Here is a 14,157-nt window from a genome sequence, read left to right on the forward strand (position 1 = left end):
GTGGGAGGAGACTGGAGCTTAGCCCACTTTCAGCTGAGGAGTTGGTGAGGTAAGAAGTGGCTGTGGCTTGCTCCTTTGTCTCTCTGATCTTTCAGCACTTACCCCATATCTGACTCCAGGTGTTTATTATTAAGACCAATTAGAATTCTCACTATAGGCGTTGGCCTGCCTGACTCCCATGAGGTCAAGTCAAGGCAGAGGCACTTGCTTCTCTGTGGTACAGTGTAACTATACTTGCTCTTTAACCCAGCATATCTGGATAAGAAAGATTAAGCATAATGAAGTGTAGTATCTCATATAGGACCAACCCCCAGGGCAGGACTGGATTCAACCCCATGGCATTGCCTGTGTATTTCTACACACCTCTGAACAGAATCTGTTCTGGGAGGCTCATTGACAGAATATGCTTGTTGCTGACTCTTTTTGATGCTGTGGGATGTTCTGTATGCTCTGAATGTGTTGCTCTGATTGGTTAATAAATAAAGTGCTGATTGGCCAGTAACTAGGCAGGAAGTATAGGTGGGACAAAGAGAGAGGAGAATTCTGGGAAGAGGAAGGCTGGGTCAGGAGATGCTGCCAGACACCGCTATGAGAAGCAACATGTAAGATACCGGTAAGCCACCAGCCACGTGGCAAGGTATAGAATTATAGAAATGGGTTAATTTAAGATATAAGAACTATAGCAAGAAGCCTGCCATGGCCATACAGTTTATAAGTAATATAAGTCTCTGTGTGTTTACTTGGGTCCAAGTGGCCAGCCACAGGGCCACAGGAGCTGAACAGAACCAGGAAAACTTTAGCTATATTTTGAAGGCTTGTCTTTCTGCTTCCTCACACTCCTCTTATAAACAGACTACCATGGGGAGGTCCTCATAGGTGTGTCCATGCATGGGAGCTCTTGAACTTTCCCATCTGTCCTTTAACAAAACCACCACAACTCTGTTTCCCCGATGAGAAGGTCATGCTCTGCAGCAACAGTGCTGGCATGAGCAAACCAGGGTGGTCATGGTATGTAAAAATGGAGAATAGAATTGACTGTCAGACCAAAGAAATGTGAGTGGTTAAAAACAGGAATACCTTGCTGTTCTTCTTACCCATCTTGACTTTCAAGGTCTTTGTACTTGAGTCCAAAGTTTTGTTTTATGTCAACATGGGAACTCATTTGCTATTCCATTTCCAAGTAGTTTTACTTAGCATTTAAAATTCCTGTGCTTCTTTTTCGATAACTTCTCAAGCTTTGCCTCATTATCCTCTCTTATGCTTCCTTATGGAGCATCAAGCCCCGGTGTGAACTATTACACTGAGTGGCAGATGCATAGCAAGAGCTAGCTCCAAGGGGGAAGAAGTGACACAAAAGCTTTCTTACACTCACTAAAACACACTGAGACACTGCTCGGGCTGGTGCCAAGGTCAGGGAGGTCAGCCCACGTTAGAACACGGGCATTTGAGTCTGTCCAGTGAGTCAGTCAAATGGGATTGTTGAGCCTTTGGGGTTAGCAGTGCTACAACAAGATTTGGCAACCTAGTGAGCCATCCACTTAAAGATTGACTCATACCTACAGTCCATTTGCCTTTGTGAGAAGTTCCTTGTTGGAAGAATGGATGGGTTTGTTGACTATTTATTAGTCTCCTTTTCACTAGTCCTTTCCAATTCATCCACTTTCACTTTGTGCTTCATTAACACCTATATGAGGGTGTCATTCTCTCCTTGCCCACTGACAATGCCAGTGGGCATGTGGACCATCCACTCTCCCCATCTGAAGGGGAATTCCGTGCACACCTCTTCCCTTACCCCCTTGTAATTCATCTGTAAGTTACTAGCATGTAACACAGCAACTGGAACAAAGTGGTATTCCATAAATGCTGCTGTGTAGAACCAGTAGAAAAGCGCATTTGCTCTCGTGGTGGCATGTTTGAGAGCATTCATTTATTCTGCTTCTGTCTGCTTCACTATAAGATTTACTGAGTATCTGTAAAGTCCTGTGCAGTGCTCTAGATGCCAGGATGCTTGAGACATGGTTGTGCTATAGTAGGTTCACTGCCATAGGAAATTCAGAGAGGGCTGCACTCATCATATTGGTCTTGAGACCATCAGCCCATGCTTGGTGATCATAACCACTGTGGGCAGAACCTTCAAATGGCTCTCTGTGGGAGGAGACAAGTGCAATGAGTCTTTCTCTGTCCTGCCAGCCAGCTCTCAAATAATGACACAGAGAATTCTTATTAATTATGAAAGCTTGGCCTATAGCTTAGGCTTGTTCATAACTAGCTCTTATAACTTAAACCAACCCATTTATATTAATCTACATTCTATCTCATGGTGTTACTTCTCTTCCATCTTGTACCCCCTGCTTCTTCTTTGTGTCCTGGAATCTCCTGCATACCCAGATTTCTCCTCCTCTTCCTTTCTTTCCCCATAAATCCTACCTATACCTCCTGCTTAACTATTGACCATTCAGCTTTTCATTATAACAATCACAGCAATACATCTTTACAGAGCATACAAATGTCCTACAACAGACAGGAGAGAAATACATTCTCCTCAATTTTGAGGCCTCCACAGCTCATAGGAAAGCAAATAACTAAATGCACAAATATATAAAAATACAAAGTATGATCAGCCAAAGGAACCAATGATGTGGACTAGAAATGGATAGGAATTCTTGCAGAGATGAAGAAACAGATTTTTTTCCTTGTGCGAAATACCTCGTATTCTCTCAGCTAATACTAAACTTATTTAATACACTTTTTTCTATATATTCTTTTGCCCAATATTATACCAGGGCTGAGCACTTGGCAGTTAATAGGAAATATGCACCAATGTCTAATGCCTGTGCAAGCCACTTGTACATGGGCGAAAAGGAGGGTGAGTAGGGGTGAGCAGAAGCAAAGGTGACCTTGGAAGAGAAGCGGTAGGGACAATGAATAGGAGATGATATCCAGGACATCCACATTGGTCCTCTGCTTCTAATGATGGCTACAACTTAAGAAATTTTAACTTCCTCCCTTGGATACTTTTTAAAGAAAAAGCTAGATATTGTCAGAGTGACAGATGTGGCTTGTTCTGTGTTGGGCTTCTATAACAGAATAGCACACTCTGGGTTATTTACTTATTTATATTTTAGGAGTTATTTTTAATTATTTGTATATATGTGTCTATGCATGTGAGTACAGATGCCCAAAGAAGCCAGAAGAGGGAGTCTGATCCACTGGAGCTGGAGATATAGGTAGATATAAGTCACCCAACATGGGTGCTGGGAATGAAACTCAGGTCCTCTGCAAGAGCAGCAGATGCTCTTAACCACTGAGCCATCTCTCCAGCCCCAGGTTGAGTTATGTATAAAAATCAGAAATTATCTCTCACTGCTTTGGAGATGAGGGAGGCCAAAACTGAAGTGTCCAGGGAGGGATGGGTTATACAGAGGAACGAAGTGTCCTTATGTGACAAAGAGAAGAAGGCCTTAAGGGACCATGTGCTATATGAAGCCTGTTGGGTTCTTGGTGGGACTTGGTCCTGTTCACGCCAAGGAAACCTCATGACTGAACTCACCTCCTAAAGTCCCCTTCTCCCACCTCTCAGTACTATCCCACTGACAGTACCTGACATTTGTAGGCAGCATTATAAACTGTAGCAATATGCTTTGTAAAATGATGTTAAACATCAGCCTCACATCTAAGTTACTGTGGGAAGGGCAACTCATGTCCAGTTTCCCTTCTTATCTCTGACCAATGATGTCCAATAACACCCCTGGCATTCATACTCTATCAGATATTTTTGTGAAAGGTCTATTGCCATGTTGCAATGGATAGATGCATCAGACATGTATTCAGGCAGTGTTTACTTAAGTGGCACTTACTATGCAGTGTCCTGTACCCTAGGAATATAACAGCTCTGAACCACTGAACTTTTATTTCTGTCAATAATTTTAGCCATTTAAAAAGAATAGGGTAGATTTCAGGCATCTTTGAAAGAATCTTTAGATTCTATGTCAAAAGGACTCATCATCCATGTTTGAAGTTTGGTTTTAGTTACAAAGAGTAATGTAGAGCACACAAATAACACAGGAATTCTAGAATTAAAACAGTTTGAGGACTCCACTATATCCTGAGCAGTCCTAAATACCACATCACCACTCCACGTTCTTGAGCCTATATGCAACACCAGAGGTCACAGATGATAGCCTACTATGCTGAGTGGTTAGCTTTTAAAATTCACACTTTATGTGTCCGAGTCACACACCTAGGGACTCTCGGGCCATTTCTTTCAGTTGTCTCCTTAACCTTGGGAGACCTCATTTATTACTTTTCCAATTTCATACTCAAGGAAATTGGGGCTCTCGGTGACTAAGTCACCCAGCCCATTTCCTTAATAAATCAGGTAAGGACGACAGTTCCAGATATAGCAGCTCCGAAGTCCTCTCCCTTGGCTGAGCTCCTGCAGAAGAAGTTCTGTGTGAAGACTTGCAGCCTACAGTTCATGACTCTTCTCCATTTCTTCAAGCTCTTCTCCATCAGAAGACTGATGGATTTTGCCTTCTAAAACTTGGACTTGTTGAGGATAGTATCGCTAGCCACTTTTAGGTCCTGCCATCCTTAGACCTGCCATCCTCCCGTGGCTGTTAGCCACAGGAACATGGCTGCATATTTTCTTGTTATTCCATCCCTCCCCAAGGCTGGAGAGAAATGTTTTCTTGGTGGTCTTTGTGTGTGTGTGTGTGTGTGTGTGTGTGTGTGTGTGTGTGTGTGTGTCTAGAGAGAGGGGGGTTATTTGTTCTAGTTATTATATTATGACATGTATTATATATAATTAAACTATCAATGCATTAAACATAAAATCCATATGCATAACCATTTAGAATCAGTGCTCAGAGAATCCCTACTCACTGATTTTAGTAACTAAAGAACAGAGCAGCAAAGTCAAATGACAGCATTTGAAGGTGTGCGGGTGGCACCCAACAACCTCAGGACAGCTCAAGCCAGGACTTGAATCTTAAGTCAGGGGACAGGAGCAAGCATGGCTAAAGAACTCTGTCATTGACTGTGACATTCAAAAACAGTCCCTACATCATAGCAAAGGAGCTAAATTCCCAAAAGGTTATGATTTGTCCTAACAGACTCGAGAAAAGAGCTAACTCCATCTCATTATTACCTATGGCAGGAAAGGAGCTAACCCCATAGCAGACACAAGACATACAGTCTGAAAATACTCCCTTAATTTGCCTATTTATTCTGTTAGTCATGTCCTTTGTGGCCAAGAGTTTCACGACACAAACCACTTGTCTATTTCTCTTTTTATTGCTTAAGCTTTTGCTGTCACAACCAAAACATTTATTGACAAATCCATATCAATAAGCCTTTTTTTGGTTTTATAATTACTTATTTTAAAAGGATAAAAGACTCAGATAATTTAAATACAAGTCCAACATGGCTGCTGTCAGTCAGTGATGATGTCCCCATGTGTTCTCTCTTCTAGACCCTTGCCACTGTTTTCCGAGTCCTCTCAGAGAGGAAGAAGGCTCTCAGACTTGATTTATACACATCCTTCTTTTCTGCAACATAATCTACAATTTCTTGTGGACACATTGACATCTCTGTATCTAGATTAGGAATTTCAAATTCACCTCCTATGGCCGTAATAGTCTCTATTTGGCCCAAACCACCTAAGCCTGGAGCCTTCATAAAATGTGAATTTCCCAAGAGCGTCTCTGGGTCAGTCAAGACATATAGCACCTGGCCCTTGATTCCCTCTAACGTCAATGGGGCGAATCACTGTACTGATGATGTAAGTGTGTGACCCTTCCAGACACCTCCTAGCCTCGAGGAAGGGAGTACACCCACAGGCGGGGTCATCTTAGGGTTAATCACCAGGAGCTGAAACATGGAGCTGCCCAAGGCCTGCCCCTCTTTGGCACAAGGACAACTGAGAACAAAGAGGAGCCCCATTTCAGAACGAGCTCTGTGGCAAACTGAAGTTTGCTAAGAATCAGCAATGTGCATCCTTTTCAAAAGCTGGCCAGATTTTGAATTCCCTCAGCGTGTGATCAGCTGGCCCATACAGGCCTCAATGAGCTATTGAAAGTTTTTTTTTTTTTTCTAGTGGCGTTATAGTTCCAGGCATTATACCTAAGTTTTGCATTGATTTTGTATATAGTTTGTGATAAGGGTCCAATGAACTCTTCTGCATGTGTGTAAACGTTTCCTAACACCGTTGGTTGGAAGACAAAAGCTGTGTCTTTCTTCACTGTAAGTCCTTCCTACCTCGTGGAAATGAGTCTATCATAAGGCGTGGATTTCTGGGCTTTCTATCATTCTCCATTTGTCTATTTATCTATATGTTTTTATATAGAACCACATGTTTGCATTATTGTAGTTTTGAAGCATATTTTGAAAGAACGAAGTATAATACCTCTGGTTTTGTTTTTGTTTTTCAGTACTCCTTTGGGAATTTGGGGTCTTTTGTATTTCTTTGTAAATTTCAGGGTTTCCCTTTTCTCTTTCTGTGATGAATATCATTGGAGTTTTGATAAGGATTACATTGATCTGTAGATCTCTCTGGGTGGGATGAGCATTTTAGTAGTGTTATGTCTTTTGGTCCATTATTCTTTCATTTGCTAAATGGGTAAATCTTGTGTTCTTTCCATTAAAAAGGAGAAAGAAAGAAAAAAGGAAAGAAGAGAGAGAAGCAGGGAGAAGCAGGTTTGCATGTAGAGAGAGGAAAGGAAGCAAGGAGAGAGAAGGAAGGGAAAGGAGGCGAGAGGAGAGAAACGGGGGAGGAGAGGTAGAAAGGAAGGGAGCAGATGGCAGCTGTGTTACAGATGTGTTAATTAGCTTATGTTGATTATTTTCCAGTGTATGTATACATAACAGAACATCAGGTTATATACTCTAAATACAGACAGTTCATAAAATCAGTGGGAGAGAGAGAGAGAGAGAGAGAGAGAGAGAGAGAGAGAGAGAGAGAGAGAGTTTACAGGCAATCTATATTTCTAGATCACCATCCCAAAGAGTCCAGTTCAGATCTGGGTGGGTCCCAGGAATCTCAATGATTACTCAACTTCCCAGGGGACTTGGCTGGGTGGTCCTGAGGCTGCACTTGAAGAAACACTCCTCTGGAATCTAAAACCTCGGAACCTTCTAGCCTTGTTTCCTCCCAAAGGATGATGTGGCCTCACTACATTCAAACGTCCAAACAATACATAAGATTCTTTGTGATTCATACTTGTGTCCTTATTTTCTGACCCAACAATTAATTCCTGGTTAGGTCACTCATTGAGCAATTTTCCTTCGCTCAGTCAGTTGGCCTCTCTCTCCTGTGTGCCTGGAGCTGGAGAGACGGGAATCCTAGCCTTCCCCACTGAACCCACACAACAGGAACAGCAAAAATGGTTCTTCCAACACTCTGTTGTAGAGTTCATGAAGTTTATCTCATTGACCTATTTCTTTCTCCACTTTCTGGTAAACTGTCCTGAATAAGACCATAATCTGAGGGGTTTTCCTGCACAGAGAATCATAAAGTCCTCCAAATCTCATCTTTTTACATTTTATGTATCTTCAAAATATTTCTTTATCAGTTCAGTTCTTCGTGCCTATTTTTTTCTCTTTTAGTCAATTCTTTTCTTTCTTTTAAAATAGTGCTTATGTATTCCAGGCTATCCCAGAACTCACTTCATAGCCTAGGTTGGCCTCAAACTCACTGCAATCCTCCTGCCTCAGCCTCTAAAGTTCTGAGATTACAGAATGAACCACCATGCTTGGCCCCGCCTTTCTTCATGCTGGTTATGGAGCAATGTGATGTAGAGGTACTGTTGTGTCTTTGGCCACTGTCACGTGATGGGTTTGCATAGCACCTGTTACAAATCATCTCCTTATGAATTTCAGAGAACGTATGATACTCTTCTTATAGACAATGAGATTGAGAAAAGTTAACGACCTCACCCAAGGTCTTCCAGTGGCAGGACTAGGAGGATGCCAGCATACTTCCACCTGCCTCAAAATCCGCAGCCCTGCATTTATTACTACCTTCCAGTGACCATAACAGGCTGAGTGCTGGACTCTGTGAAGACTACAAACCCCCACAACCTGACTTGTCCTGGGGCCTCAAGGTCATTTTAAGAGTGCCAACTGAACAGAATTTAGGACCTGTCTGGCAGTCGAGGAAGGAAACTGCTCTAGAAGGAGGTGTTGGCTGATAACAAACTCATCAATCACACCTATTATTGCTGGAGGAAGCTTATACTGTGTGTGTGTGTGTGTGTGTGTGTGTGTGTGTGTGTGTGTGTGTGTGTGTGATGTTCCTGGAAAGATGGCATGATATCTGCATGTAAGGATTCTTAAAGCATTATATGTGTGTCTGAAAACCACTAGAGTCCTAAGCTAATGAGCACAGTGTAAATAAATGCTTACCCTATTTGGCAGCTTCAGCAGAAGCCTGGAAGTGAGTGGGCGATGGGACCCTGTGTCTGTGGCAAGCAAAGATATTTGCCCTTTTAATAGCTTGGTTTCTTCCTTTTAAATGAAGAAAGTAATATCTAGTGCCTGCCCACTTGACAGGATGTTACAAGGCTTGGCTAATTTCTGTAAATGTTTTGAGCTCCTCTGAGGTATGTGTTCTGTAAATAGGAGGTATTAATAGCAGCCGTCAGAACAGAAGCAAAGCTGAATTGAGCTGCAGTCACTTTCTGGGAAAGAAACACAGACACTATAAAGCATGAAGCCCATGTTGGAGCCATGGCATTGGCCCTTCTTCAAGAGGCAGCTTGGGTCTCATATAGGACACGGTGACAGCCTAGGCCCCAATCTCAAGTGGGAAAATGGGCATTCTAACATTTCATTTCCCAGATGATTGCTGTGATTAGGAGCCCATCAGGCAGAGGGAAGTGGGAATCTAGTCCACCAGAAGTCTAATAGAAAGGAAGGGGGAACACACGGTGCAGACAGTATCATTCCAGAACCCTCTGCTAAAATGTTGAAATGAGTGTCATTTTGCCTTCATATGCCATAAGAAAGGCAGTTATGGAGGATTCTCTCTCTCAAGGCTTTCATGCAAGCTTGGTGAGCATTTGGTGATTCCTTTGTCCACCAGCTATGGGTCTAGAAAGGCCAGGAACTGCTAAGAAGAATATCCAGCTCTGGGTTTCAGAAGCCACATAGCAACAAATACATGTCAACTGCAGTTGCTGTAGACACACAGACTGTTGCTCCTGCACATGCATAAGAGTAGTCATTTAGGTTGGGGGCACCCCAAATATTTGTCATCCATGTGTTTATATCACCCCCACCCCCACACACAAACAAAGGAAGCTATGAGCAGGGAGTGGAGGCAGGCATATGTTAGCGTTCATGTCTTCATGGCCCCTTCAGAGGGAGGGCAGCTCCCATATCCATCAGCAGGCAATCATTTTTCATAAGCACTAATAGGATTTACAGATGTGCAGAAAGCAAGGAAGGTCCTGATGCCCAGCTGAACTCTGGATAGAATTTCTCATAATTTCTCTTACTCAAGGGATCTTGTGTAAACCTGTTCCAGACAGAGTTTTTGTTGTATCTTATTTCCAATGTCTAACCAGGTTTACCCCCTGGAGGTCAAGTCTATAAGGCTTCTTGAAAATCTCTACTTTGGTGGTGGAGGTAGAGCCTCCTGTCTGCTGTGGTCACCACTTCTGCCCAGGGCTCTGGGTCCACAAGGAAAACTCATCAGTGACTTGATGTGTACACACAGATCACTGAGAAACATCTGGTAGCCCCAACTCTTCATGCCCACTCGCCACATGCACTAAAAGTGGAGTGGAGTTATAGAACACATTTGAAGCCTTCCTAGGTGACTAGGAGATGAGCTAGATGATGGTCTAACTTCAGGCGGTCCTGTGAGCCTGGTCAAAGAAGGATGGGTGACCAGTGTTCATTGACTAGAAGGCCTCCATCTTTATAGACAGGATGCAGGTTCTGGTTCATTAGATGTGTTCATAATGACAGAAGGGACCTCCTTTTTCATTTTTGAAATGAAGAAATAAGATTGCTCGCCTCACAGATAGGTATCCATACCTGACTTCCCTGTGAAGGCGCCCCACCTCTATTCTTTGGAAGGTACATTTCACAGTCCATCATATGAGCTCACCAGGGAACTTGAGATGATGATGAAGTCTCTGTGTGGTCAGTTTTAGGGCTTGATATCTGAAAAGTGACTTTTCCCATTGACCACTGGCAGCAGCTTTCCTCCTCTTAAGGGCACTAATCCATGAATGAACTCGTGCCTTTGCTGTGAGAACTCTGTACCAGGGCTAAAGCTTCTTAGGGCCCAAAGGTCTCTGGCTCCTCTGCTCTAACAGTGTCTTTGGTAAAGGACAGATCTGCTGCCCTTGTATTCCGTTCTGACATTACAGTCTACCCTTCTAGCAGGAAGGAGCTGGGCAGCATCAGAGCTCCTGTTTTATTGTCTCTCATGAATGCCAGGTCTCCTCCAGGCTTTGCAGGAGATGTGGCCATGCCTACTTGGTCTCTCCGGCTGTATTATCTTGGGGGAGGTCTTTGTTGTAAAAAATGTGTTTTCTGACACAGTTGTTTTTAAGTGAACCAGGGCTAAAATAGATTTGGAGACTTCAGCTGTGCAAAAGCTCTACACATTTTTTTTCTGCCTTTGACACAGACTTAGCCATCAATAGCCATACTTCTCACAGTGATGATGGGAATTGTCTGGCTCTTCTTTTACAGACTTGCTCCTATATAATGTGCTGTATACTCTAAGGGTTGTGTGAATAACATTTCTAAGACTTATTTCTTGTGAGATAAGATTGTACTTCTTTATTTGGTAGGATGTCCAGAGATGATATAGTAGTGAAAATAATTGTTTTCAGGCATCTCAAAGTGTCTTCCATTAGAAGCTCATGACTACCTTTCCTTCATTGTCACGAGAAAGACAAAGACACAGTGACATAAGAAAGTTCAGGGTTAACTGGAAATGGCAAAATCTCATTGTTGTTGAGCTTCTTCCTCCCTTGTAGGATGACACACTGCTAGTTTGGATAAAACTTGTTCCTACTGAAATTGTACTCAGATTCAGAATCTTTCTTCAAGTCAGTCTAAACTGAAAAAAGTGACTTACTTTTTTTTAAAAAAAGGAGGTTGACATCAGAGTTCTTCAAGTTTCACTGGAGATGTTTCAAGAGAGTTTACTACTATACGTTCTTAACATGGGGTTTGAGTCTGCCCACATACCCCATTCATTCTTGTCTATCAACCCCAAAATACTACACTATAGGAAACAGAAATATGACCTGGCTTTTATAAGCCATCCATGAGGTGATATCTGGTCCATATTAAATGTCACCAATACATTATTTATATGAAATGAAAATATGGATGTGATTATAGTAGGGGCTTAGCTCTGCCTAAGAAAAATACTTGAACTCTTCCTGGGGAAACTAGTCATTTTAAAATCATATGTTAATAACCACTTGATTTAAGTATGTATAGAAAACAAGTAATTATGTTCCAGGGGACACTTTGAACTTGGAGTACTCCTCTCTTTCCATCTTGAATTTGCTCTCCATCCTGTACTGTGTGCAAAAACAAGTAGAAACCCAGTTAGCATGGGTAACCACCTCATGTAACCGACATGCACATTCCACTTTCCAGATTGGTGAGCTTATGACCTGCTATCTGTCACTCATGGTCAGAATTAGAGTAATGCACAATGGCACTGGCTTGATTAGAATACACTGCCAGAAGCCACTTTCAGCCTTAACTGCTCTCTGATACCAGTTCTCATTATGACCATTGGGAGGACTTCATCATCTTTGACATTACCCAACATGATGGCTGCAGGAGTACCTGTGGCTGGTGTGTCCTGTACCCTGGGATTCCAGGTGACCTACCATGGTTGACCAACCAGGGAAGCAGAATAAACAAAGAAGCACACCCAGATTCCTTCAGCCATAGATAGGAATCTGAATCTCACTATTGTCATTATAATAATGCCTGAGCTTTGCAAAGACTCAGCTTTCCTTTCTGTTGATTCCTGTCCAATGTAGAGTCATTGGGTTTAGGAAAGATTGCTGGATGATGCGAAACACTAGTTCATACAAGATGGAAAATGGAACATTCCATTTCTTCCCCTGTATCCAGCCCATGAGATTAAATCTCAGAGTGGACAGTGTGGTCTTTAACCACAAGGATAATAGTGACAGGTTTGGTGGTAAGCATTTAAACCTGTTTACACATCTACATAGGTTTTAGTCTCTTTTCCATTGCTATGATAAAATACCCCAACAAAAACGACTTGAGGAAAAGGTTGGTTTGGTTGACAGACTCAGGATGTGGTCCATCATAGCAGGGAAGTTACAGCATCAGCAACTTGTGTAGCTGGTCCTGTTACATCTGCATTCAAGAAGCCAAAAGCCAAGAATGCTTGCAGCTGCTTAATTCTTTCTCCAGAAACAAAGTCCAGGATCTCAGACAGGGAAAGCTACCACCCACAGGGGGCAAGTCTTCCCATCTCAGGTAACATAAGATGATCTTGGGGCTGGAAATGTGACTTGGTGGTTAAGGACTCTTGCTACTCATACAAAGAACCCAAGTTCAATTCCCAGCATCCATGTTGGGTGACTCACAACTGTCTGTAACTCCAGTTCCAGGAGATCTCATGCCTTCTGACTCTGCAGATACCTACACTCACCTGCACACACCCACATACAGAATACATGCGTATATATAATTAGAAATAAAAATAGATCTTTCAAAAAGGATAATCTCCTACAGACACACCTAGAAGCCCATCTCCCAGTGTTTCTAGATTCTATCAAGTTGACAATTAGCATTAACCATCATAGCACACATATGTGGATATGCACCTATATCCATTTTCAAAATAGAAGTCGAGTTACTTTTATCTTTTGAGACACATCTGAATGACATTTTAGTTTGCCAGCCACTGTTAATATGTCTCTTGTTTCTTCCCACATTTCAGAGGTTTCCTTAAAGAATTTCCCAGTAATGTGAAAACTGCCTTCTTTGAATTTGAAAGATACCTGGATTCACAGTGTACACATCCAATAGGATTCCCCTTAAGGCTATCCAGCCGTGTTAATCTTTTGTTTGCTAATATCTTTTCCACAAAGGATTGACAGAGTTGGAGGGAGGGCAGGTGGTAGTGGAATGAAAGGCATCTCACATGTTTTCTGTTGTTTGGGGAATTTTGGAAAGTAATAAACTAAGCTATAAAGGAAAGCATTTTGAGGCGATCTATGTGAGAAAGGAACCTCACTTCAGACATGGGGATTGTGCTGGTCCTGTAAATCAATTCTTCCTCTCTTCAGCGATGCAGGTCTGTGCAGCACTCCTGACAAATATTTCTCTACATTACGGGGAAGCAATCCACTCAGACCCAGCAGGAGGGGCAAAGGGGCTAACAGGCTGCCAGGCAGGATTTCCTGGGGTTCCGGCCACTGCAGCTTCAAGAACAAATGAAAAAAAAAGTGCATGGCTGCCTAAGCATGGCTTGAACAAGGCTGGATAGCAAAAGACAGGCTAACATGGAAGCAAGAAAGCCCACAAGGCCTCTGCCCCAGACAAAGAACTACAGGCAACTAAGGAATGTTGTCAGTGGGAACCATAGTCTTCCCCAGGGGAGGGTACACCAAGTGGTTATCCGGTATCAAATGGTCAGCCCTATTGTATGGGCTAAGCAGATTGTATTTATATATTTAGAAATGTGTGTGTGCATGTGTGTGTGTGTGTGTGTGTGTGTGTGTGTGTGTGTGTGTGCATTCATAACAACAATTAAAGAAAAAGATGTCATGAATTTGAAAGAGAATAAGGTGGGGGTATAAGGAGGTGTTGGAAGGAGGAAAGAGAAGGGGGAAATGATATAATTATATTATAATCTCAAAAAATATTTTAAAAATTGCAAGTATTCCCCTCCTGCCTCCAGGCTAACCAGGACTCTGGGCAACTGTCCCATCACCTGCTGGGGCCTGCCCACCCTGATCAAATGCCCCAGTTCACTTTTCCCTTTGATTGAGTCTTGATGGAGCAGTTCCAGGTGACATCTGAGGGAGAAACACTTTGTAGGGAGAAACACACAAAGGACCCTTCCCTAGAATAGAGGCCCAGCCACCTAGGGTCTTGTTCGGGAAAGGTGAGTAGGCAGGGCTGGTTACCGAG

Source organism: Peromyscus eremicus, chromosome 7 (assembly GCF_949786415.1).
Source record: "Peromyscus eremicus chromosome 7, PerEre_H2_v1, whole genome shotgun sequence".
Taxonomy (NCBI): domain Eukaryota; kingdom Metazoa; phylum Chordata; class Mammalia; order Rodentia; family Cricetidae; genus Peromyscus; species Peromyscus eremicus.